This window comes from Narcine bancroftii, chromosome 2, assembly GCF_036971445.1.
Source record: "Narcine bancroftii isolate sNarBan1 chromosome 2, sNarBan1.hap1, whole genome shotgun sequence".
Lineage (NCBI taxonomy): Eukaryota > Metazoa > Chordata > Chondrichthyes > Torpediniformes > Narcinidae > Narcine > Narcine bancroftii.
In genome coordinates, this window is record NC_091470.1 from 270,361,591 (window position 1) to 270,389,274 (window position 27,684).

Consider the following 27,684-nt stretch of genomic DNA (forward strand, 5'->3'; position numbering starts at 1 on the left):
GCCTCTGATTCCCTGACACTGAATCCCTGCCCCTGATTCCCCACCTCTGATTCCCCATATCTGATTCCCCGCCTCTGTTTCCCCGCCTCTGATTCCCCGCCTCTGATTCCCCATATCTGATTCCCTGCCTCTGATTCCCCAACTCTGATTCCCCGCCTCTGATTCCCCAGCTCTGAATCCCCGCCTCTGATTCCCCGTGTCTGATTCCCTGCCTCTGATTCCCCGCCTTGATTCCCCATCTCTGATTCACAACCTCTGATTCCCCACCTCTGATTCCCTATATTTGATTCCCCGCCTCTGTTTCCCCGCCTCTGATTCCCCGCCTCTGATTCCCCATATCTGATTCCCCGCCTCTGATTGCCCACCTCTGATTCCCCGCCTCTGATTCGCCAGCTCTGATTCCCCGCCTCTGATTCCCCGCATCTGATTCCCTGCCTCTGATTCCCCGCCTCTGATTCCCCATCTCTGATTCACCGCCTCTGATTCGCCACCTCTGATTCCCCATATCTGATTCCCCACCTCTGTTTCCCGGCCTCTGATTCCCCGCCTCTGATTCTCCATATCTCATTCCCCGCCTCTGAATCCCCATCTCTGATTCCCGGACTCTGATTCCCCACCTCTGATTCCCGGCCTCTTATTCGCAGCATCTGATTCCCGGCCTCTGATTCCCGGCCTCTGATTCCCCGCTTCTGATTCTGATTCCCTGCCTCTGATTCCCCATCTCTGATTCAGCACATCTGAATCCCTGCCTCTGATTCCCCACCTCTGATTCCTCATATCTGATTCCCCGCCTCTGTTTCCCCGCCTCTGATTCCCCGCCTCTGTTTCCCTATATCTAATTCCCCACCTCTGATTCCCCAACTCTGATTCCCCGCCTCTGATTCTCCAGCTCTGATTCCCCGCCTCTGATTCCAAGCATCCGATTCCCCATATCTGATTCCCCGCCTCTGTTTCCCCGCCTCTGATTCCCCGCCTCTGATTCCCCATATCTGATTCCCCGCCTCTGATTCCCAACTATGATTCCCCGCCTCTGATTCCCCAGCTCTGATTCCCTGCGTCTGATTCCCTGCGTTCTATTCCCTGCCTCTGATTCCCCACCTGTGATTCCCCATCACTGATTCACCACCTCTGATTCCACACCTCTGATTCCCCATATCTAATTCCCCGCCTCTGTTTGCCCGCCTCTGATTCCCCGCCTCTGTTTCCCCATATCTGATTCCCCGTCTCTGAATCCCCAACTCTGATTCCCTGCCTCTGATTCCCCAGCTCTGATTCCCCGCCTTTGATTCCCCCCGTCTGATTCCCAGCCTCTGAATCCCCGTGTCTGATTTCCTGCCTCTGATTCCCCGCCTCTGATTCCCCATCTCTGATTCCTCTGATTCCCCACATCTGATTCCCCATCTCTGATTCCGCACATCCGATTCCCTGCCTCTGATTCCCCAACTCTGATTCCCCACCTCTGATTCCCCAGCTCTGATTCCCCGCCTCAGATTCCCCGCGTCTGATTCCCTGCCTCTGATTCCCCGCCTCTGATTCCCCATCTCTGATTCCCCACCTCTGATTCCCCGTGTCTGATTCCCTGCCTCTGATTCCCCGCCTCTGAATCCCAGCCTCTGATTCCCCATATCTGATTCCCCGCCTCTGATTCCCTGCCTCTGATTCCCCAGCTCTGATTCCCCGCCTTTGATTCCCCCCATCTGATTCCCAGACTCTGAATCCCCGTGTCTGATTTCCTGCCTCTGATTCCCCGCCTCTGATTCCCCATCTCTGATTCACCGCCTCTGATTCCCCATCTCTGATTCCCCACCTCTGATTCCCCGTGTCTGATTCCCTGCCTCTGATTCCCCGCCTCTGAATCCCAGCCTCTGATTCCCCATATCTGATTCCCCGCCTCTGATTCCCTGCCTCTGATTCCCCAGCTCTGATTCCCCGCCTTTGATTCCCCCCGTCTGATTCCCAACCTCTGAATCCCCGTGTCTGATTTCCTGCCTCTGATTCCCCGCCTCTGATTCCCCATCTCTGATTCACCGCCTCTGATTCCCCATCTCTGATTCCCCACCTCTGATTCCCCATATCTGATTCCCTGCCTCTGTTTCCCCGCCTCTGATTCCCCACCTCTGTTTCCCCATATCTGATTCCCCGCCTCTGATTCCCCAACTCTAATACCCCGCCTCTGATTCCCCAGCTCTGATTCCCCGCCTCTGATTCACCGCATCTGATTCCCTGCCTCTGATTCCCCGCCTCTGATTCCAGGCCTCTGATTCCCAGCATCTGATTCCGGCCTCTGATTCCCGGCCTCTGATTCCCTGCTTCTGATTCTGATTCCCTGCCTCTGATTCCCCATCTCTGATTCCGCACATCTGATTCCCAACCTCTGATTCCCCACATCTGATTCCCCATATCTGATTCCCCGCCTCTGTTTCCCCGTATCTGATTCCCGCCTCTGATTCCCAACTATGAATCCCCTCCTCTGATTCCCCAGCTCTGATTCCCTGCCTCTGATTCCCCGCGTTCTATTCCCTGCCTCTGATTCCCCGCCTGTGATTCCCCATCACTGATTCACCACCTCTGATTCCCTACCTCTGATTACCCATATCTAATTCCCCGCCTCTGTTTGCCCGCCTCTGATTCCCCGCCTCTGTTTCCCCATATCTGATTCCCCGCCTCTGAATCCCCAACTCTGATTCCCTGTCTCAGATTCCCCAGCTCTGATTCCCCGCCTTTGATTCCCCCCATCTGATTCCCAGCCTCTGAATCCCCGTGTCTGATTTCCTGCCTCTGATTCCCCGCCTCTGATTCCCCATCTCTGATTCACCTCCTCTGATTCCCCACCTCTGATTCCCCCGCTCTGATTCCGCACATCCAATTCCCTGCCTCTGATTCCCCAACTCTGATTCCCCACCTCTGATTCCCCAGCTATGATTCCCCGCCTCAGATTCCCCGCGTCTGATTCCCTGCCTCTGATTCCCCGCCTCTGATTCCCCGCCTCTGATTCCAGGCCTCTGATTCCCAGCATCTGATTCCGGCCTCTGATTCCCGGCCTCTGATTCCCTGCTTCTGATTCTGATTCCCTGCCTCTGATTCCCAATCTCTGATTCCGCACATCTGATTCCCTGCCTCTGATTCCCCACCTCTGATTCCCCATATCTGATTCCCCGCCTCTGTTTCCCCGCCTCTGATTCCCCGCCTCTGTTTCCCAATATCTAAGTCCCCACCTCTGATTCCCCAAATCTGATTCCCCACCTCTGATTCCCCAGCTCTGATTCCCCCCTCTGATTCACCGCATCTGATACCCTGCATCTGATTCCAAGCCTCTGATTCCCTGCCTCTGATTCCCAACCTCTGATTCCCCACCTCTGATTCCCCATATCTGATTCCCCGCCTCTGTATCCCCGCCTCGGATTCCCCGCCTCTGTTTCCCCACATCTGATTCCCGGCCTCTGATTCCCCGCCTCTGATTCCCCATATCTGATTCCCTGCCTCTGATTCCCCAACTCTGATTCCCCGCCTCTGATTCCCCATCTCTGAATCCCCGCCTCTGATTCCCCGCGTCTGATTCCCTGCCTCTGATTCCCCGCCTGGATTCCCCATCTCTGATTCACAACCTCTGATTCCCCACCTCTGATTCCCTATATTTGATTCCCCGCCTCTGTTTCCCCGCCTCTGATTCCCCGCCTCTGATTCCCCATATCTGATTCCCCACCTCTGATTGCCCACCTCTGATTCCCGGCCTCTGATTCGCCAGCTCGGATCCCCGCCTCTGATTCCCCGCATCTGATTCCCTGCCTCTGATTCCCCGCCTCTGATTCCCCATCTCTGATTCACCGCCTTTGATTCGCCACCTCTGATTCCCCATATCTGATTCCCCGCCTCTGTTTCCCCGCCTCTGATTCCCCGCCTCTGATTCTCCATATCTCATTCCCCGCCTCTGAATCCCCATCTCTGATTCCCGGACTCTGATTCCCCTCCTCTGATTCCCGGCCTCTTATTCCCAGCATCTGATTCCCGGCCTCTGATTCCCGGCCTCTGATTCCCCGCTTCTGATTCCCTGCCTCTGATTCCCCATCTCTGATTCCGCACATCTGATTCCCTGCCTCTGATTCCCCACCTCTGATTCCCCATATCTGATTCCCCGCCTCTGTTTCCCCGCCTCTGATTCCCCGCCTCTGTTTCCCTATATCTAATTCCCCACCTCTGATGCCCCAACTCTGATTCCCCGCCTCTGATTCCCCAGCTCTGATTCCCCGCCTCTGATTCCCTGCATCCGATTCCCCATATCTGATTCCCCGCCTCTGTTTCCCCGCCTCTGATTCCCCGCCTCTGTTTCCCCATATCTGATTCCCGCCTCTGATTCCCAACTATGATTCCCCGCCTCTGATTCCCTAGCTCTGATTCCCTGCCTCTGATTCCCCGCGTTCTATTCCCTGCCTCTGATTCCCCGCCTGTGATTCCCCATCACTGATTCACCACCTCTGATTCCCTAACTCTGATTCCCCATATCTAATTCCCCGCCTCTGTTTGCCCGCCTCTGATTCCCCGCCTCTGTTTCCCCATATCTGATTCCCCGCCTCTGAATCCCCAACTCTGATTCCCTGCCTCAGATTCCCCAGCTCTGATTCCCCGCCTTTGATTCCCCCCGTCTGATTCCCAGCCTCTGAATCCCCGTGTCTGATTTCCTGCCTCTGTTTCCCCGCCTCTGATTCCCCATCTCTGATTCACCACCTCTGATTCCCCACCTCTGATTCCCCATCTCTGATTCCGCACATCCAATTCCCTGCCTCTGATTCCCCAACTCTGATTCCCCACCTCTGATTCCCCAGCTCTGATTCCCCGCCTCAGATTCCCCGCGTCTGATTCCCTGCCTCTGATTCCCCGCCTCTGATTCCCTGCCTCTGATTCCCCATATCTGATTCCCCGCCTCTGATTCCCCAACTCTGATTCCCCGCTTCTGATTCCCCAGCTCTGAATCCCCGCCTCTGATTCCCCGCGTCTGATTCCCTGCCTCTGATTCCCCGCCTCTGATTCCCCATCTGTGATTCACAACCTCTGATGCCCCACCTCTGATTCCCCATATCTGATTCCCCGCCTCTGTTTCCCCGCCTCTGATTCCCCGCCTCTGATTCCCCATATCTGATTCCCCGCCTCTGATTGCCCACCTCTGATTCCCCGCGTCTGATACCCTGCCTCTGATTCCCTGCCTCTGATTCCCCATCTCTGATTCACCACCTCTGATTCCCGGCCTCTGATTCCCCATCTCTGATTCCGCACATCCGATTCCCTGCCTATGATTCCCCACCTCTGATTCCCCGCCTCTGACTCCCCATATCTGATTCCCTGCCTCTGTTTCCCCGCCTCTGATTCCCTACCTCTGTTTCCCCATATCTGATTCCCCGCCTCTGATTCCCCAACTCTAATACCCCGCCTCTGATTCCCCAGCTCTGATTCCCCGCCTCTGATTCCTTGCATCTGATTCCAGGCCTCTGATTCCCATCATCTGATTCCGGCCTCTGATTCCCGGCCTCTGATTCCCTGCTTCCGATTCTGATTCCCTGCCTCTGATTCCCCATCTCTGATTCCGCACATCTGATTCCCTGCCTCTGATTCCCCACCTCTGATTCCCCATATCTGATTCCCCGCCTCTGTTTCCCCGCCTCTGATTCCCCGCCTCTGTTTCCCAATATCTAAGTCCCCACCTCTGATTCCCCAAATCTGATATCCCACCTCTGATTCCCCAGCTCTGATTCCCCGCCTCTGATTCCCCGCATCTGATTCCCTGCATCTGATTCCAAGCCTCTGATTCCCTGCCTCTGATTCCCAACCTCTGATTCCCCACCTCTGATTCCCCATATCTGATTCCCCGCCTCTGTTTCCCCGCCTCGGATTCCCCGCCTCAGTTTCCCCATATCTGATTCCCGGCCTCTGATTCCCCGCCTCTGATTCCCCGCCTCTGATTCCCTGCCTCTGATTCCCCATCTCCGATTCCCTGCCTCTGATTCCCAACCTCTGATTCCCCGCCTCTGATTCCCCATCTCTGATTCACCGCCTCTGATTCGCCACCTCTGATTCCCCATATCTGATTCCCCACCTCTGTTTCCCGGCCTCTGATTCCCCGCCTCTGATTCTCCATATCTCATTCCCCGCCTCTGAATCCCCATCTCTGATTCCCGGACTCTGATTCCCCACCTCTGATTCCCGGCCTCTTATTCCCAGCATCTGATTCCCGGCCTCTGATTCCCGGCCTCTGATTCCCCGCTTCTGATTCTGATTCCCTGCCTCTGATTCCCCAGCTCTGATTCCCCGCCTCAGATTCCCCACGTCTGATTCCCTGCCTCTGATTCCCCGCCTCTGATTCCCCATCTCTGATTCCCCACCTCTGATTCCCCGTGTCTGATTCCCTGCCTCTGATTCCCCGCCTCTGAATCCCAGCCTCTGATTCCCCATATCTGATTCCCCGCCTCTGATTCCCTGCCTCTGATTCCCCAGCTCTGATTCCCCGCCTTTGATTCCCCCCATCTGATTCCCAGACTCTGAATCCCCGTGTCTGATTTCCTGCCTCTGATTCCCCGCCTCTGATTCCCCATCTCTGATTCACCGCCTCTGATTCCCCATCTCTGATTCCCCACCTCTGATTCCCCGTGTCTGATTCCCTGCCTCTGATTCCCCGCCTCTGAATCCCAGCCTCTGATTCCCCATATCTGATTCCCCGCCTCTGATTCCCTGCCTCTGATTCCCCAGCTCTGATTCCCCGCCTTTGATTCCCCCCGTCTGATTCCCAACCTCTGAATCCCCGTGTCTGATTTCCTGCCTCTGATTCCCCGCCTCTGATTCCCCATCTCTGATTCACCGCCTCTGATTCCCCATCTCTGATTCCCCACCTCTGATTCCCCATATCTGATTCCCTGCCTCTGTTTCCCCGCCTCTGATTCCCCACCTCTGTTTCCCCATATCTGATTCCCCGCCTCTGATTCCCCAACTCTAATACCCCGCCTCTGATTCCCCAGCTCTGATTCCCCGCCTCTGATTCCCCGCATCTGATTCCCTGCCTCTGATTCCCCGCCTCTGATTCCAGGCCTCTGATTCCCAGCATCTGATTCCGGCCTCTGATTCCCGGCCTCTGATTCCCTGCTTCTGATTCTGATTCCCTGCCTCTGATTCCCCATCTCTGATTCGGCACATCTGATTCCCAATCTCTGATTCCCCACATCTGATTCCCCATATCTGATTCCCCGCCTCTGTTTCCCCATATCTGATTCCCGCCTCTGATTCCCAACTATGAATCCCCTCCTCTGATTCCCCAGCTCTGATTCCCTGCCTCTGATTCCCCGCGTTCTATTCCCTGCCTCTGATTCCCCGCCTGTGATTCCCCATCACTGATTCACCACCTCTGATTCCCTACCTCTGATTACCCATATCTAATTCCCCGCCTCTGTTTGCCCGCTTCTGATTCCCCGCCTCTGTTTCCCCATATCTGATTCCCCGCCTCTGAATCCCCAACTCTGATTCCCTGCCTCAGATTCCCCAGCTCTGATTCCCCGCCTTTGATTCCCCCCGTCTGATTCCCAGCCTCTGAATCCCCGTGTCTTATTTCCAGCCTCTGATTCCCCGCCTCTGATTCCCCATCTCTGATTCACCTCCTCTGATTCCCCACCTCTGATTCCCCCTCTCTGATTCCGCACATCCAATTCCCTGCCTCTGATTCCCCAACTCTGATTCCCCACCTCTGATTCCCCAGCTCTGATTCCCCGCCTCAGATTCCCCGCGTCTGATTCCCTGCCTCTGATTCCCCGCCTCTGATTCCCTGCCTCTGATTCCCCATATCTGATTCCCCGCCTCTGATTCCCCAACTCTGATTCCCCGCTTCTGATTCCCCAGCTCTGAATCCCCGCCTCTGATTCCCCGCGTCTGATTCCCTGCCTCTGATTCCCCGCCTCTGATTCCCCATCTGTGATTCACAACCTCTGATGCCCCACCTCTGATTCCCCATATCTGATTCCCTGCCTCTGTTTCCCCGCCTCTGATTCCCCACCTCAGTTTCCCCATATCTGATTCCCCACCTCTGATTCCCCAACTCTAATACCCCGCCTCTGATTCCCCAGCTCTGATTCCCCGCCTCTGATTCCCCGCATCTGATTCCCTGCCTCTGATTCCCCGCCTCTGATTCCAGGCCTCTGATTCCCCATATCTGATTCCCTGCCTCTGTTTCCCCGCCTCTGATTCCCCACCTCTGTTTCCCCATATCTGATTCCCCGCCTCTGATTCCCCAACTCTAATACCCCGCCTCTGATTCCCCAGCTCTGATTCCCCGCCTCTGATTCCCCGCATCTGATTCCCTGCCTCTGATTCCCCGCCTCTGATTCCAGGCCTCTGATTCCCAGCATCTGATTCCGGCCTCTGATTCCCGGCCTCTGATTCCCTGCTTCTGATTCTGATTCCCTGCCTCTGATTCCCCATCTCTGATTCGGCACATCTGATTCCCAATCTCTGATTCCCCACATCTGATTCCCCATATCTGATTCCCCGCCTCTGTTTCCCCATATCTGATTCCCGCCTCTGATTCCCAACTATGAATCCCCTCCTCTGATTCCCCAGCTCTGATTCCCTGCCTCTGATTCCCCGCGTTCTATTCCCTGCCTCTGATTCCCCGCCTGTGATTCCCCATCACTGATTCACCACCTCTGATTCCCTACCTCTGATTACCCATATCTAATTCCCCGCCTCTGTTTGCCCGCTTCTGATTCCCCGCCTCTGTTTCCCCATATCTGATTCCCCGCCTCTGAATCCCCAACTCTGATTCCCTGCCTCAGATTCCCCAGCTCTGATTCCCCGCCTTTGATTCCCCCCGTCTGATTCCCAGCCTCTGAATCCCCGTGTCTTATTTCCAGCCTCTGATTCCCCGCCTCTGATTCCCCATCTCTGATTCACCTCCTCTGATTCCCCACCTCTGATTCCCCCTCTCTGATTCCGCACATCCAATTCCCTGCCTCTGATTCCCCAACTCTGATTCCCCACCTCTGATTCCCCAGCTCTGATTCCCCGCCTCAGATTCCCCGCGTCTGATTCCCTGCCTCTGATTCCCCGCCTCTGATTCCCTGCCTCTGATTCCCCATATCTGATTCCCCGCCTCTGATTCCCCAACTCTGATTCCCCGCTTCTGATTCCCCAGCTCTGAATCCCCGCCTCTGATTCCCCGCGTCTGATTCCCTGCCTCTGATTCCCCGCCTCTGATTCCCCATCTGTGATTCACAACCTCTGATGCCCCACCTCTGATTCCCCATATCTGATTCCCTGCCTCTGTTTCCCTGCCTCTGATTCCCCACCTCAGTTTCCCCATATCTGATTCCCCACCTCTGATTCCCCAACTCTAATACCCCGCCTCTGATTCCCCAGCTCTGATTCCCCGCCTCTGATTCCCCGCATCTGATTCCCTGCCTCTGATTCCCCGCCTCTGATTCCAGGCCTCTGATTCCCAGCATCTGATTCCGGCCTCTGATTCCCGGCCTCTGATTCCCTGCTTCTGATTCTGATTCCCTGCCTCTGATTCCCAATCTCTGATTCCGCACATCTGATTCCCTGCCTCTGATTCCCCACCTCTGATTCCCCATATCTGATTCCCCGCCTCTGTTTCCCCGCCTCTGATTCCCCGCCTCTGTTTCCCAATATCTAAGTCCCCACCTCTGATTCCCCAAATCTGATTCCCCACCTCTGATTCCCCAGCTCTGATTCCCCGCCTCTGATTCCCCGCATCTGATACCCAGCATCTGATTCCAAGCCTCTGATTCCCTGCCTCTGATTCCCAACCTCTGATTCCCCACCTCTGATTCCCCATATCTGATTCCCCGCCTCTGTTTCCCCGCCACGGATTCCCCGCCTCTGTTTCCCCACATCTGATTCCCGGCCTCTGATTCCCCGCCTCTGATTCCCCATATCTGATTCCCTGCCTCTGATTCCCCAACTCTGATTCCCCGCCTCTGATTCCCCAGCTCTGAATCCCCGCCTCTGATTCCCCGCGTCTGATTCCCTGCCTCTGATTCCCCGCCTTGATTCCCCATCTCTGATTCACAACCTCTGATTCCCCACCTCTGATTCCCTATATTTGATTCCCCGCCTCTGTTTCCCCGCCTCTGATTCCCCGCCTCTGATTCCCCATATCTGATTCCCCGCCTCTGATTGCCCACCTCTGATTCCCAGCCTCTGATTCGCCAGCTCTGATTCCCCGCCTCTGATTCCCCGCATCTGATTCCCTGCCTCTGATTCCCCGCCTCTGATTCCCCATCTCTGATTCACCGCCTTTGATTCGCCACCTCTGATTCCCCATATCTGATTCCCCGCCTCTGTTTCCCCGCCTCTGATTCCCCGCCTCTGATTCTCCATATCTCATTCCCCGCCTCTGAATCCCCATCTCTGATTCCCGGACTCTGATTCCCCTCCTCTGATTCCCGGCCTCTTATTCCCAGCATCTGATTCCCGGCCTCTGATTCCCGGCCTCTGATTCCCCGCTTCTGATTCCCTGCCTCTGATTCCCCATCTCTGATTCCGCACATCTGATTCCCTGCCTCTGATTCCCCACCTCTGATTCCCCATATCTGATTCCCCGCCTCTGTTTCCCCGCCTCTGATTCCCCGCCTCAGTTTCCCTATATCTAATTCCCCACCTCTGATGCCCCAACTCTGATTCCCCGCCTCTGATTCCCCAGCTCTGATTCCCCGCCTCTGATTCCCTGCATCCGATTCCCCATATCTGATTCCCCGCCTCTGTTTCCCCGCCTCTGATTCCCCGCCTCTGTTTCCCCATATCTGATTCCCGCCTCTGATTCCCAACTATGATTCCCCGCCTCTGATTCCCTAGCTCTGATTCCCTGCCTCTGATTCCCCGCGTTCTATTCCCTGCCTCTGATTCCCCGCCTGTGATTCCCCATCACTGATTCACCACCTCTGATTCCCTACCTCTGATTCCCCATATCTAATTCCCCGCCTCTGTTTGCCCGCCTCTGATTCCCCGCCTCTGTTTCCCCATATCTGATTCCCCGCCTCTGAATCCCCAACTCTGATTCCCTGCCTCAGATTCCCCAGCTCTGATTCCCCGCCTTTGATTCCCCCCGTCTGATTCCCAGCCTCTGAATCCCCGTGTCTGATTTCCTGTCTCTGATTCCCCGCCTCTGATTCCCCATCTCTGATTCACCACCTCTGATTCCCCACCTCTGATTCCCCATCTCTGATTCCGCAAATCCAATTCCCTGCCTCTGATTCCCCAACTCTGATTCCCCACCTCTGATTCCCCAGCTCTGATTCCCCGCCTCAGATTCCCCGCGTCTGATTCCCTGCCTCTGATTCCCCGCCTCTGATTCCCTGCCTCTGATTCCCCATATCTGATTCCCCGCCTCTGATTCCCCAACTCTGATTCCCCGCTTCTGATTCCCCAGCTCTGAATCCCCGCCTCTGATTCCCCGCGTCTGATTCCCTGCCTCTGATTCCCCGCCTCTGATTCCCCATCTGTGATTCACAACCTCTGATGCCCCACCTCTGATTCCCCATATCTGATTCCCCGCCTCTGTTTCCCCGCCTCTGATTCCCCGCCTCTGATTCCCCATATCTGATTCCCCGCCTCTGATTGCCCACCTCTGATTCCCCGCGTCTGATACCCTGCCTCTGATTCCCCGCCTCTGATTCCCCATCTCTGATTCACCACCTCTGATTCCCGGCCTCTGATTCCCCATCTCTGATTCCGCACATCCGATTCCCTGCCTATGATTCCCCACCTCTGATTCCCCGCCTCTGATTCCCCATATCTGATTCCCTGCCTCTGTTTCCCCGCCTCTGATTCCCTACCTCTGTTTCCCCATATCTGATTCCCCGCCTCTGATTCCCCAACTCTAATACCCCGCCTCTGATTCCCCAGCTCTGATTCCCCGCCTCTGATTCCCCGCATCTGATTCCCTGCCTCTGATCCCCCGCCTCTGATTCCAGGCCTCTGATTCCCATCATCTGATTCCGGCCTCTGATTCCCGGCCTCTGATTCCCTGCTTCTGATTCTGATTCCCTGCCTCTGATTCCCCATCTCTGATTCCGCACATCTGATTCCCTGCCTCTGATTCCCCACCTCTGATTCCCCATATCTGATTCCCCGCCTCTGTTTCCCCGCCTCTGATTCCCCGCCTCTGTTTCCCAATATCTAAGTCCCCACCTCTGATTCCCCAAATCTGATTCCCCACCTCTGATTCCCCAGCTCTGATTCCCGGCCTCTGATTCCCCACTTCTGATTCTGATTCCCTGCCTCTTATTCCCCATCTCTGATTCCGCACATCTGATTCCCTGCCTCTGATTCCCCACCTCTGATTCCCCATATCTGATTCCCCGCCTCTGTTTCCCCGCCTCTGATTCCCCGCCTCTGTTTCCCTATATCTAATTCCCCACCTCTGATGCCCCAACTCTGATTCCCCGCCTCTGATTCCCCAGCTCTGATTCCCCGCCTCTGATTCCCTGCATCCGATTCCCCATATCTGATTCCCCGCCTCTGTTTCACCGCCTCTGATTCCCCGCCTCTGTTTCCCCATATCTGATTCCCGCCTCTGATTCCCAACTATGAATCCCCTCCTCTGATTCCCCAGCTCTGATTCCCTGCCTCTGATTCCCCGCGTTCTATTCCCTGCCTCTGATTCCCCGCCTGTGATTCCCCATCACTGATTCACCACCTCTGATTCCCTACCTCTGATTCCCCATATCTAATTCCCCGCCTCTGTTTGCCCGCCTCTGAATCCCCGCCTCTGTTTCCCCATATCTGATTCCCCGCCTCTGAATCCCCAACTCTGATTCCCTGCCTCAGATTCCCCAGCTCTGATTCCCCGCCTTTGATTCCCCCCGTCTGATTCCCAGCCTCTGAAACCCCGTGTCTGATTTCCTGCCTCTGATTCCCCGCCTCTGATTCCCCATCTCTGATTCACCTCCTCTGATTCCCCACCTCTGATTCCCCCTCTCTGATTACGCACATCCAATTCCCTGCCTCTGATTCCCCAACTCTGATTCCCCACCTCTGGTTCCCCAGCTCTGATTCCCCGCCTCAGATTCCCCGCGTCTGATTCCCTGCCTCTGATTCCCCGCCTCTGATTCCCTGCCTCTGATTCCCCATATCTGATTCCCTGCCTCTGATTCCCCAACTCTGATTCCCCGCTTCTGATTCCCAACCTCTGATTCCCCATCTCTGATTCCCCATATCTGATTCCCCGCCTCTGTTTCTCCGCCTCTGATTCCCCGCCTCTGATTCCCAACTCTGATTCCCCGCCTCTGATTCCCCAGCTCTGATTCCCCGTGTTTGATTCCCTGCCTCTGATTCCCTGCCCTGATTACCCATCTCTGTTTCACCTCCTTTGATTCGCCACCTCTGATTCCACATATCTGATTCCCCGCCTCTGTTTCCCCGACTCTGATTCCCTTCCTCTGATTCCCAACCTCTGATTCCACACCTCTGATTCCCCATATCTGATTCCCCGCCTCTATTTCCCCATATCTGAACCCCGCCTCTGATTCCCCAACTCTAATTCCCCGCCTCTGATTCCCCAGCTCTGATTCCCCGACTCTGTTTCCCGGCGTCCGATTCCCTGCCTCTGATTCCCCGCCTCTGATTCCCCATCTCTGATTCCCCGCCTCTGATTCCCCGTGTCTGATTCCCTGCCTCTGATTCCCCGCCTCTGATTCCCCGCCTCTGATTCCCTGACACTGAATCCCTGCCCCTGATTCCCCACCTCTGATTCCCCATATCTGATTCCCCGCATCTGTTTCCCCGCCTCTGATTCCCTGCCTCTGATTCCCCATATCTGATTCCCTGCCTCTGATTCCCCAACTCTGATTCCCCGCCTCTGATTCCCCAGCTCTGAATCCCCGCCTCTGATTCCCCGTGTCCGATTCCCTGCCTCTGATTCCCCGCCTTGATTCCCCATCTCTGATTCACAACCTCTGATTCCCCACCTCTGATTCCCTATATTTGATTCCCCGCCTCTGTTTCCCCGCCTCTGATTCCCCGCCTCTGATTCCCCATATCTGATTCCCCGCCTCTGATTGCCCACCTCTTATTCCCCGCCTCTGATTCGCCAGCTCTGATTCCCCGCCTCTGATTCCCCGCATCTGATTCCCTGCCTCTGATTCCCCGCCTCTGATTCCCCATCTCTGATTCACCCCCTCTGATTCGCCACCTCTGATTCCCCATATCTGATTCCCCACCTCTGTTTCCCGGCCTCTGATTCCCCACCTCTGATTCTCCATATCTCATTCCCCGCCTCTGAATCCCCATCTCTGATTCCCGGACTATGATTCCCCACCTCTGATTCCCGGCCTCTTATTCCCAGCATCTGATTCCCGGCCTCTGATTCCCGGCCTCTGATTCCCCGCTTCTGATTCTGATTCCCTGCCTCTGATTCCCCATCTCTGATTCAGCACATCTGAATCCCTGCCTCTGATTCCCCACCTCTGATTCCTCATATCTGATTCCCCGCCTCTGTTTCCCCGCCTCTGATTCCCCGCCTCTGTTTCCCTATATCTAATTCCCCACCTCTGATGCCCCAACTCTGATTCCCCGCCTCTGATTCCCCAGCTCTGATTCCCCGCCTCTGATTCCAAGCATCCGATTCCCCATATCTGATTCCCCGCCTCTGTTTCCCCGCCTCTGATTCCCTGCCTCTGATTCCCCATATCTGATTCCCCGCCTCTGATTCCCAACTATGATTCCCCGCCTCTGATTCCCCAGCTCTGATTCCCTGCGTCTGATTCCCTGCGTTCTATTCCCTGCCTCTGATTCCCCACCTGTGATTCCCCATCACTGATTCACCACCTCTGATTCCCCACCTCTGATTCCCCATATCTAATTCCCCGCCTCTGTTTGCCCGCCTCTGATTCCCCGCCTCTGTTTCCCCATATCTGATTCCCCGTCTCTGAATCCCCAACTCTGATTCCCTGCCTCTGATTCCCCAGCTCTGATTCCCCGCCTTTGATTCCCCCCGTCAGATTCCCAGCCTCTGAATCCCCGTGTCTGATTTCCTGCCTCTGATTCCCCGCCTCTGATTCCCCATCTCTGATTCCTCTGATTCCCCACATCTGATTCCCCATCTCTGATTCCGCACATCCGGTTCCCTGCCTCTGATTCCCCAACTCTGATTCCCCACCTCTGATTCCCCAGCTCTGATTCCCCGCCTCAGATTCCCCGCGTCTGATTCCCTGCCTCTGATTCCCCGCCTCTGATTCCCCATCTCTGATTCCCCACCTCTGATTCCCCGTGTCTGATTCCCTGCCTCTGATTCCCCGCCTCTGAATCCCAGCCTCTGATTCCCCATATCTGATTCCCCGCCTCTGATTCCCTGCCTCTGATTCCCCAGCTCTGATTCCCCGCCTTTGATTCCCCCCATCTGATTCCCAGACTCTGAATCCCCGTGTCTGATTTCCTGCCTCTGATTCCCCGCCTCTGATTCCCCATCTCTGATTCACCGCCTCTGATTCCCCATCTCTGATTCCCCACCTCTGATTCCCCGTGTCTGATTCCCTGCCTCTTATTCCCCGCCTCTGAATCCCAGCCTCTGATTCCCCATATCTGATTCCCCGCCTCTGATTCCCTGCCTCTGATTCCCCAGCTCTGATTCCCCGCCTTTGATTCCCCCCGTCTGATTCCCAACCTCTGAATCCCCGTGTCTGATTTCCTGCCTCTGATTCCCCGCCTCTGATTCCCCATCTCTGATTCACCGCCTCTGATTCCCCATCTCTGATTCCCCACCTCTGATTCCCCATATCTGATTCCCTGCCTCTGCTTCCCCGCCTCTGATTCCCCACCTCTGTTTCCCCATATCTGATTCCCCGCCTCTGATTCCCCAACTCTAATACCCAGCCTCTGATTCCCCAGCTCTGATTCCCCGCCTCTGATACCCCGCATCTGATTCCCTGCCTCTGATTCCCCGCCTCTGATTCCAGGCCTCTGATTCCCAGCATCTGATTCCGGCCTCTGATTCCCGGCCTCTGATTCCCTGCTTCTGATTCTGATTCCCTGCCTCTGATTCCCCATCTCTGATTCCGCACATCTGATTCCCAACCTCTGATTCCCCACCTCTGATTCCCCATATCTGATTCCCCACCTCTGTTTCCCCGCCTCTGATTCCCCGCCTCTGATTCCCAACTCTGATTCCCCGCCTCTGATTCCCCAGCTCTGATTCCCCGTGTTTGATTCCCTGCCTCTGATTCCCTGCCCTGATTCCCCATCTCTGTTTCACCGCCTTTGATTCGCCACCTCTGATTCCCCATATCTGATTCCCCGACTCTGATTCCCTGCCTCTGATTCCCAACCTCTGATTCCACACCTCTGATTCCCCATATCTGATTCCCCGCCTCTATTTCCCCATATCTTATTCCCCGCCTCTGATTCCCCAACTCTGATTCCCCGCCTCTGATTCCCCAGCTCTGATTCCCCGCCTCTGATTCCCGGCATCCGATTCCCTGCCTCTGATTCCCCGCCTCTGATTCACTATCTCTGATTCCCCGACTCTGATTCCCGGAGTCCGATTCCCTGCCTCTGATACCCCGCCTCTGATTCCCCAGCTCCTATTCCCCACCTCTGATTCCCCGCATCCGATTCCCCATATCTGATTCCCCGCCTCTGTTTCCCCGCCTTTGATTCCCCGCCTCTGTTTCCCCATATCTGATTCCCCGCCTCTGATTCCCAACTATGATTCCCCGCCTCTGATTCCCCAGCTCTGATTCCCCACCTCTGATTCCCCGCGTTCTATTCCCTGCCTCTGATTCCCCGCCTGTGATTCCCCATCTCTGATTCACCACCTCTGATTCCCCACCTCTGATTCCCCATATCTAATTCCCCGCCTCTGTTTGCCCGCCTCTGATTCCCCGCCTCTGTTTCCCCATATCTGATTCCCCGTTTCTGATTCCCTGCCTCTGATTCCCCGCCTCTGTTTCCCCGCCTCTGATTCCCTGCCACTGATTCCCTGCCCCTGATACCCCAGCTCTGATTCCCCATATCTGATTCCCTGCCTCTGTTTCCCCGCCTCTGATTCCCCGCCTCTGATTCCCCATATCTGATTCCCCGCCTCTGATCCCCCAACTCTGATTCCCCGCCTCTGATTCCCCAGCTCTGAATCCCTGCCTCTGATTCCCCGCGTCTGTTTCCCCGCCTCTGATTCCCCGCCTCTGTTTCCCCATATCTAAGTCCCCGACTCTGATTCCCCAACTCTGATTCCCCACCTCTGATTCCCCAGCTCTGATTCCCCACCTCTGATTCCCCGCATCTGATTCCCTGCATCTGATTCCCAGCCACTGATTCCCTGCCTCTGATTCCCAACCTCTGATTCCCCACCTCTGATTCCCCATATCTGATTCCCCGCCTCTGTTTCCCCGCCTCTGATTCCCCGCCTCTGTTTCCCCATATCTGATTCCCGGCCTCTGATTCTCCGCCTCTGATTCCCCGCCTCTGATTCCCTGCCTCTGATTCCCCATCTCCGATTCCGCACATCGGATTCCCTGCCTCTGATTCCCCGCCTCTGATTCCCTGCCTCTGATTCCCTGCCTCTGATTCCCCATCTCCGATTCCGCACATCTGATTCCCTTCCTCTGATTCCCCGCCTCTGATTTTCCGCCTCTGATTCCCTGCCTCTGATTCCCAACCTCGGATTCCCCGCCTCTGATTCCCCATATCTGATTCCCCGACTCTGTTTCCCCGCCTCTGATTCCCCGCCTCTGATTCCCAACTCTGATTCCCCGCCTCTGATTCCCCAGCTCTGATTCCCCGTGTTTGATTCCCTGCCTCTGATTCCCTGCCCTGTTTCCCCATCTCTGTTTCACCGCCTTTGATTCGCCACCTCTGATTCCCCATATCTGATTCCCCGCCTCTGTTTCCCCGACTCTGATTCCCTGCCTCTGATTCCCAACCTCTGATTCCACACCTCTGATTCCCCATATCTGATTCCCCGCCTCTATTTCCCCATATCTGATTCCCCGCCTCTGATTCCCCAACTCTGATTCCCCGCCTCTGATTCCCCAGCTCTGATTCCCCGACTCTGATTCCCGGCATCCGATTCCCTGCCTCTGATTCCCCGCCTCTGATTCCCCATCTCTGATTCCCCGCCTCTGATTCCCCGTGTCTGATTCCCTGCCTTTGATTCCCCGCCTCTGATTCCCCGCCTCTGATTCCCTGCCACTGATTCCCTGCCCCTGATTCCCCACCTCTGATTCCCCACATCTGATTCCCCGCCTCTGTTTCCCCGCCTCTGATTCCCCGCCTCTGATTCCCCATATCTGATTCCCTGCCTCTGATTCCCCAACTCTGATTCCCCGCCTCTGATTCCCCAGCTCTGAATCCCCGCCTCTGATTCCCCGCGTCTGATTCCCTGCCTCTGATTCCCCGCCTTGATTCCCCATCTCTGATTCACAACCTCTGATTCCCCACCTCTGATTCCCTATATTTGATTCCCCGCCTCTGTTTCCCCGCCTCTGATTCCCCACCTCTGATTCCCCATATCTGATTCCCCGCCTCTGATTGCCCACCTCTGATTCCCAGCCTCTGATTCGCCAGCTCTGATTCCCCGCCTCTGATTCCCCGCATCTGATTCCCTGCCTCTGATTCCCCGCCTCTGATTCCCCATCTCTGATTCACCGCCTTTGATTCGCCACCTCTGATTCCCCATATCTGATTCCCCACCTCTGATTCCCGGCCTCTTATTCCCAGCATCTGATTCCCGGCCTCTGATTCCCGGCCTCTGATTCCCCTCTTCTGATTCTGATTCCCTGCCTCTTATTCCCCATCTCTGATTCCGCACATCTGATTCCCTGCCTCTGATTCCCCACCTCTGATTCCCCATATCTGATTCCCCGCCTCTGTTTCCCCGCCTCTGATTCCCGGCCTCTTATTCCCAGCATCTGATTCCCGGCCTCTTATTCCCGGCCTCTGATTCCCCGCTTCTGATTCTGATTCCCTGCCTCTTATTCCCCATCTCTGATTCCGCTCATCTGATTCCCTGCCTCTGATTCCCCACCTCTGATTCCCCATATCTGAATCCCCGCCTCTGTTTCCCCGCCTCTGATTCCCCGCCTCTGTTTCCCTATATCTAATTCCCCACCTCTGATGCCCCAACTCTGATTCCCCGCCTCTGATTCCCCAGCTCTGATTCCCCGCCTCTGATTCCCTGCATCCGATTCCCCATATCTGATTCCCCGCCTCTGTTTGACCGCCTCTGATTCCCCGCCTCTGTTTCCCCATATCTGATTCCCGCCTCTGATTCCCAACTATGAATCCCCTCCTCTGATTCCCCAGCTCTGATTCCCTGCCTCTGATTCCCCGCGTTCTATTCCCTGCCTCTGATTCCCCGCCTGTGATTCCCCATCACTGATTCACCACCTCTGATTCCCTACCTCTGATTCCCCATATCTAATTCCCCGCCTCTGTTTGCCCGCCTCTGATTCCCCGCCTCTGTTTCCCCATATCTGATTCCCCGCCTCTGAATCCCCAACTCTGATTCCCTGCCTCAGATTCCCCAGCTCTGATTCCCCGCCTTTGATTCCCCCCGTCTGATTCCCAGCCTCTGAAACCCCGTGTCTGATTTCCTGCCTCTGATTCCCCGCCTCTGATTCCCCATCTCTGATTCACCTCCTCTGATTCCCCACCTCTGATTCCCCCTCTCTGATTACGCACATCCAATTCCCTGCCTCTGATTCCCCAACTCTGATTCCCCACCTCTGGTTCCCCAGCTCTGATTCCCCGCCTCAGATTCCCCGCGTCTGATTCCCTGCCTCTGATTCCCCGCCTCTGATTCCCTGCCTCTGATTCCCCATATCTGATTCCCCGCCTCTGATTCCCCAACTCTGATTCCCCGCTTCTGATTCCCCAGCTCTGAATCCCGGCCTCTGATTCCCCGCGTCTGATTCCCTGCCTCTGATTCACCGCCTCTGATTCCCCATCTGTGATTCACAACCTCTGATGCCCCACCTCTGATTCCCCATATCTGATTCCCTCCTCTGTTTCCCCGCCTCTGATTCCCCACCTCTGTTTCCCCATATCTGATTCCCCACCTCTGATTCCCCAACTCTAATACCCCGCCTCTGATTCCCCAGCTCTGATTCCCCGCCTCTGATTCCCCGCATCTGATTCCCAGCATCTGATTCCGGCCTCTGATTCCCGGCCTCTGATTCCCTGCTTCTGATTCTGATTCCCTGCCTCTGATTCCCCATCTCTGATTCCGCACATCTGATTCCCTGCCTCTGATTCCCCACCTCTGATTCCCCATATCTGATTCCCCGCCTCTGTTTCCCCACCTCTGATTCCCCGCCTCTGTTTCCCAATATCTAAGTCCCCACCTCTGATTCCCCAAATCTGATTCCCCACCTCTGATTCGCCAGCTCTGATTCCCCGCCTCTGATTCCCCGCATCTGATACCCTGCATCTGATTCCAATCCTCTGATTCCCTGCCTCTGATTCCCAACCTCTGATTCCCCACCTCTGATTCCCCATATCTGATTCCCCGCCTCTGTTTCCCCGCCTCGGATTCCCCGCCTCTGTTTCCCCACATCTGATTCCCGGCCTCTGATTCCCCGCCTCTGATTCCCCATATCTGATTCCCTGCCTCTGATTCCCCAACTCTGATTCCCCGCCTCTGATTCCCCAGCTCTGAATCCCCGCCTCTGATTCCCCGCGTCTGATTCCCTGCCTCTGATTACCCGCCTTGATTCCCCATCTCTGATTCACAACCTCTGATTCCCCACCTCTGATTCCCTATATTTGATTCCCCGCCTCTGTTTCCCCGCCTCTGATTCCCCGCCTCTGATTCCCCATATCTGATTCCCCGCCTCTGATTGCCCACCTCTGATTCCCAGCCTCTGATTCGCCAGCTCTGATTCCCCGCCTCTGATTCCCCGCATCTGATTCCCTGCCTCTGATTCCCCGCCTCTGATTCCCCATCTCTGATTCACCACCTTTGATTCGCCACCTCTGATTCCCCATATCTGATTCCCCGCCTCTGTTTCCCCGCCTCTGATTCCCCGCCTCTGATTCTCCATATCTCATTCCCCGCCTCTGAATCCCCATCGCTGATTCCCGGACTCTGATTCCCCTCCTCTGATTCCCGGCCTCTTATTCCCAGCATCTGATTCCCGGCCTCTGATTCCCGGCCTCTGATTCCCCGCTTCTGATTCCCTGCCTCTGATTCCCCATCTCTGACTCCGCACATCTGATTCCCTGCCTCTGATTCCCCACCTCTGATTCCCCATATCTGCTTCCCCGCCTCTGTTTCCCCGCCTCTGATTCCCCGCCTCTGTTTCCTTATATCTAATTCCCCACCTCTGATGCCCCAACTCTGATTCCCCGCCTCTGATTCCCCAGCTCTGATTCCCCGCCTCTGATTCCCTGCATCCGATTCCCCATATCTGATTCCCCGCCTCTGTTTCCCCGCCTCTGATTCCCCGCCTCTGTTTCCCCATATCTGATTCCCGCCTCTGATTCCCAACTGATTCCCCGCCTCTGATTCCCCAGCTCTGATTCCCTGCCTCTGATTCCCCGCGTTCTATTCCCTGCCTCTGATTCCCCGCCTGTGATTCCCCATCACTGATTCACCACCTCTGATTCCCTACCTCTGATTCCCCATATCTAATTCCCCGCCTCTGTTTGCCCGCCTCTGATTCCCCGCCTCTGTTTCCCCATATCTGATTCCCCGCCTCTGAATCCCCAACTCTGATTCCCTGCCTCAGATTCCCCAGCTCTGATTCCCCGCCTTTGATTCCCCCCGTCTGATTCCCAGCCTCTGAATCCCCGTGTCTGATTTCCTGCCTCTGATTCCCCGCCTCTGATTCCCCATCTCTGATTCACCGCCTCTGATTCCCCACCTCTGATTCCCATTCTCTGATTCCGCACATCCAATTCCCTGCCTCTGATTCCCCAACTCTGATTCCCCACCTCTGATTCCCCAGCTTTGATTCCCCGCCTCAGATTCCCCGCGTCTGATTCCCTGCCTCTGATTCCCCGCCTCTGATTCACTGCCTCTGATTCCCCATATCTGATTCCCCGCCTCTGATTCCCCAACTCTGATTCCCCGCTTCTGATTCCCCAGCTCTGAATCCCCGCCTCTGATTCCCCGCGTCTGATTCCCTGCCTCTGATTCCCCGCCTCTGATTCCCCATCTGTGATTCACAACCTCTGATGCCCCACCTCTGATTCCCCATATCTGATTCCCCGCCTCTGTTTCCCCGCCTCTGATTCCCCGCCTCTGATTCCCCATATCTGATTCCCCGCCTCTGATTGCCCACCTCTGATTCCCCGCGTCTGATACCCTGCCTCTGATTCCCCGCCTCTGATTCCCCATCTCTGATTCACCACCTCTGATTCCCGGCCTCTGATTCCCCATCTCTGATTCCGCACATCCGATTCCCTGCCTATGATTCCCCACCTCTGATTCCCCGCCTCTGATTCCCCATATCTGATTCCCTGCCTCTGTTTCCCCGCCTCTGATTTCCTACCTCTGTTTCCCCATATCTGATTCCCGGCCTCTGATTCCCCGCCTCTGATTCCCCGCCTCTGATTCCCTGCCTCTGATTCCCCATCTCCGATTCCCTGCCTCTGATTCCCAACCTCTGATTCCCCACCTCTGATTCCCCATATCTGATTCCCCGCCTCTGTTTCCCCGCCTCTGATTCCCCGCCTCTGATTCCCAACTCTGATTCCCCGCCTCTGATTCCCCAGCTCTGATTCCCCGCGTTTGATTCCCTGCATCTGATTCCCTGCCCTGATTCCCCATCTCTGTTTCACCGCCTTTGATTCGCCACCTCTGATTCCACATATCTGATTCCCTGCCTCTGATTCCCCGCCTCTGATTCCAGGCCTCTGATTCCCATCATCTGATTCCGGCCTCTGATTCCCGGCCTCTGATTCCCTGCTTCTGATTCTGATTCCCTGCCTCTGATTCCCCATCTCTGATTCCGCACATCTGATTCCCTGCCTCTGATTCCCCACCTCTGATTCCCCATATCTGATTCCCCGCCTCTGTTTCCCCGCCTCTGATTCCCCGCCTCTGTTTCCCAATATCTAAGTCCCCACCTCTGATTCCCCAAATCTGATTCCCCACCTCTGATTCCCCAGCTCTGATTCCCCGCCTCTGATTCCCCGCATCTGATTCCCTGCATCTGATTCCAAGCCTCTGATTCCCTGCCTCTGATTCCCAACCTCTGATTCCCCACCTCTGATTCCCCATATCTGATTCCCCGCCTCTGTTTCCCCGCCTCTGATTCCCAACCTCTGATTCCCCACCTCTGATTCCCCATATCTGATTCCCCGCCTCTGTTTCCCCGCCTCTGATTCCCCGCCTCTGATTCCCAACTCTGATTCCCCGCCTCTGATTCCCCAGCTCTGATTCCCCGTGTTTGATTCCCTGCCTCTGATTCCCTGCCCTGATTCCCCATCTCTGTTTCACCGCCTTTGATTCGCCACCTCTGATTCCACATATTTGATTCCCCGCCTCTGTTTCCCCGACTCTGATTCCCTTCCTCTGATTCCCAACCTCTGATTCCCCGCCTCTGATTCCCCATCTCTGATTCCCCGCCTCTGATTCCCCGTGTCTGATTCCCTGCCTCTGATTCCCCGCCTCTGATTCCCCGCCTCTGATTCCCTGACACTGAATCCCTGCCCCTGATTCCCCACCTCTGATTCCCCATATCTGATTCCCCGCCTCTGTTTCCCCGCCTCTGATTCCCCGCCTCTGATTCCCCATATCTGATTCCCTGCCTCTGATTCCCCAACTCTGATTCCCCGCCTCTGATTCCCCAGCTCTGAATCCCCGCCTCTGATTCCCCGTGTCTGATTCCCTGCCTCTGATTCCCCGCCTTGATTCCCCATCTCTGATTCACAACCTCTGATTCCCCACCTCTGATTCCCTATATTTGATTCCCCGCCTCTGTTTCCCCGCCTCTGATTCCCCGCCTCTGATTCCCCATATCTGATTCCCCACCACTGATTGCCCACCTCTGATTCCCCGCCTCTGATTCGCCAGCTCTGATTCCCCGCCTCTGATTCCCCGCATCTGATTCCCTGCCTCGGATTCCCCGCCTCTGATTCCCCATCTCTGATTCACCGCCTTTGATTCGCCACCTCTGATTCCCCATATCTGATTCCCCACCTCTGTTTGCCGGCCTCTGATTCCCCGCCTCTGATTCTCCATATCTCATTCCCCGCCTCTGAATCCCCATCTCTGATTCCCGGACTCTGATTCCCCACCTCTGATTCCCGGCCTCTTATTCCCAGCATCTGATTCCCGGCCTCTGATTCCCGGCCTCTGATTCCCCGCTTCTGATTCTAATTCCCTGCCTCTGATTCCCCATCTCTGATTCAGCACATCTGAATCCCTGCCTCTGATTCCCCACCTCTGATTCCTCATATCTGATTCCCCGCCTCTGTTTCCCCGCCTCTGATTCCCCGCCTCTGTTTCCCTATATCTAATTCCCCACCTCTGATGCCCCAACTCTGATTCCCCGCCTCTGATTCCCCAGCTCTGATTCCCCGCCTCTGATTCCCCGCATCCGATTCCCCATATCTGATACCCCGCCTCTGTTTCCCCGCCTCTGATTCCCCGCCTCTGTTTCCCCATATCTGATTCCCCGCCTCTGATTCCCAACTATGATTCCCCGCCTCTGATTCCCCAGCTCTGATTCCCTGCGTCTGATTCCCTGCGTTCTATTCCCTGCCTCTGATTCCCCACCTGTGATTCCCCATCACTGATTCACCACCTCTGATTCCCCACCTCTGATTCCCCATATCTAATTCCCCGCCTCTGTTTGCCCGCCTCTGATTCCCCGCCTCTGTTTCCCCATATCTGATTCCCCGTCTCTGAATCCCCAACTCTGATTCCCTGCCTCTGATTCCCCAGCTCTGATTCCCCGCCTTTGATTCCCCCCGTCTGATTCCCAGCCTCTGAATCCCCGTGTCTGATTTCCTGCCTCTGATTCCCCGCCTCTGATTCCCCATCTGTGATTCCTCTGATTCCCCACATCTGATTCCCCATCTCTGATTACGCACATCCAATTCCCTGCCTCTGATTCCCCAACTCTGATTCCCCACCTCTGGTACCCCAGCTCTGATTCCCCGCCTCAGATTCCCCGCGTCTTATTCCCTGCCTCTGATTCCCCGCCTCTGATTCCCTGCCTCTGATTCCCCATATCTGATTCCCCGCCTCTGATTCCCCAACTCTGATTCCCCGCTTCTGATTCCCAACCTCTGATTCCCCATCTCTGATTCCCCATATCTGATTCCCCGCCTCTGTTTCGCCGCCTCTGATTCCCCGCCTCTGATTCCCAACTCTGATTCCCCGCCTCTGATTCCCCAGCTCTGATTCCCCGTGTTTGATTCCCTGCCTCTGATTCCCTGCCCTGATTACCCATCTCTGTTTCACCGCCTTTGATTCGCCACCTCTGATTCCACATATCTGATTCCCCGCCTCTGTTTCCCCGACTCTGATTCCCTTCCTCTGATTCCCAACCTCTGATTCCACACCTCTGATTCCCCATATCTGATTCCCCGCCTCTATTTCCCCATATCTGAATCCCCGCCTCTGATTCCCCAACTCTAATTCCCCGCCTCTGATTCCCCAGCTCTGATTCCCCGACTCTGATTCCCGGCGTCCGATTCCCTGCCTCTGATTCCCCGCCTCTGATTCCCCATCTCTGATTCCCCGCCTCTGATTCCCCATATCTGATTCCCCGCCTCTGTTTCCCCGCCTCTGATTCCCCGCCTCTGATTCCCCATATCTGATTCCCTGCCTCTGATTCCCCAACTCTGATTCCCCGCCTCTGATTCCCCAGCTCTGAATCCCCGCCTCTGATTCCCCGTGTCTGATTCCCTGCCTCTGATTCCCCGCCTTGATTCCCCATCTCTGATTCACAACCTCTGATTCCCCACCTCTGATTCCCTATATTTGATTCCCCGCCTCTGTTTCCCCGCCTCTGATTCCCCGCCTCTGATTCCCCATATCTGATTCCCCGCCTCTGATTGCCCACCTCTGATTCCCCGCCTCTGATTCGCCAGCTCTGATTCCCCGCCTCTGATTCCCCGCATCTGATTCCCTGCCTCTGATTCCCCGCCTCTGATTCCCCATCTCTGATTCAACCCCTCTGATTCGCCACCTCTGATTCCCCATATCTGATTCCCCACCTCTGTTTCCCGGCCTCTGATTCCCCACCTCTGATTCTCCATATCTCATTCCCCGCCTCTGAATCCCCATCTCTGATTCCCGGACTATGATTCCCCACCTCTGATTCCCGGCCTCTTATTCCCAGCATCTGATTCCCGGCCTCTGATTCCCGGCCTCTGATTCCCCGCTTCTGATTCTGATTCCCTGCCTCTGATTCCCCATCTCTGATTCAGCACATCTGAATCCCTGCCTCTGATTCCCCACCTCTGATTCCTCATATCTGATTCCACGCCTCTGTTTCCCCGCCTCTGATTCCCCGCCTCTGTTTCCCTATATCTAATTCCCCACCTCTGATGCCCAAACTCTGATTCCCCGCCTCTGATTCCCCAGCTCTGATTCCCCGCCTCTGATTCCAAGCATCCGATTCCCCATATCTGATTCCCCGCCTCTGTTTCCCCGCCTCTGATTCCCTGCCTCTGATTCCCCATATCTGATTCCCCGCCTCTGATTCCCAACTATGATTCCCCGCCTCTGATTCCCCAGCTCTGATTCCCTGCGTCTGATTCCCTGCGTTCTATTCCCTGCCTCTGATTCCCCACCTGTGATTCCCCATCACTGATTCACCACCTCTGATTCCCCACCTCTGATTCCCCATATCTAATTCCCCGCCTCTGTTTGCCCGCCTCTGATTCCCCACCTCTGTTTCCCCATATCTGATTCCCCGTCTCTGAATCCCCAACTCTGATTCCCTGCCTCTGATTCCCCAGCTCTGATTCCCCGCCTTTGATTCCCCCCGTCAGATTCCCAGCCTCTGAATCCCCGTGTCTGATTTCCTGCCTCTGATTCCCCGCCTCTGATTCCCCATCTCTGATTCCTCTGATTCCCCACATCTGATTCCCCATCTCTGATTCCGCACATCCGATTCCCTGCCTCTGATTCCCCAACTCTGATTCCCCACCTCTGATTCCCCAGCTCTGATTCCCCGCCTCAGATTCCCCGCGTCTGATTCCCTGCCTCTGATTCCCCGCCTCTGATTCCCCATCTCTGATTCCACACCTCTGATTCCCCGTGTCTGATTCCCTGCCTCTGATTCCCCGCCTCTGAATCCCAGCCTCTGATTCCCCATATCTGATTCCCCGCCTCTGATTCCCTGCCTCTGATTCCCCAGCTCTGATTCCCCGCCTTTTATTCCCCCCATCTGATTCCCAGACTCTGAATCCCCGTGTCTGATTTCCTGCCTCTGATTCCCCGCCTCTGATTCCCCATCTGTGATTCCTCTGATTCCCCACATCTGATTCCCCATCTCTGATTACGCACATCCAATTCCCTGCCTCTGATTCCCCAACTCTGATTCCCCACCTCTGGTACCCCAGCTCTGATTCCCCGCCTCAGATTCCCCGCGTCTTATTCCCTGCCTCTGATTCCCCGCCTCTGATTCCCTGCCTCTGATTCCCCATATCTGATTCCCCGCCTCTGATTCCCCAACTCTGATTCCCCGCTTCTGATTCCCAACCTCTGATTCCCCATCTCTGATTCCCCATATCTGA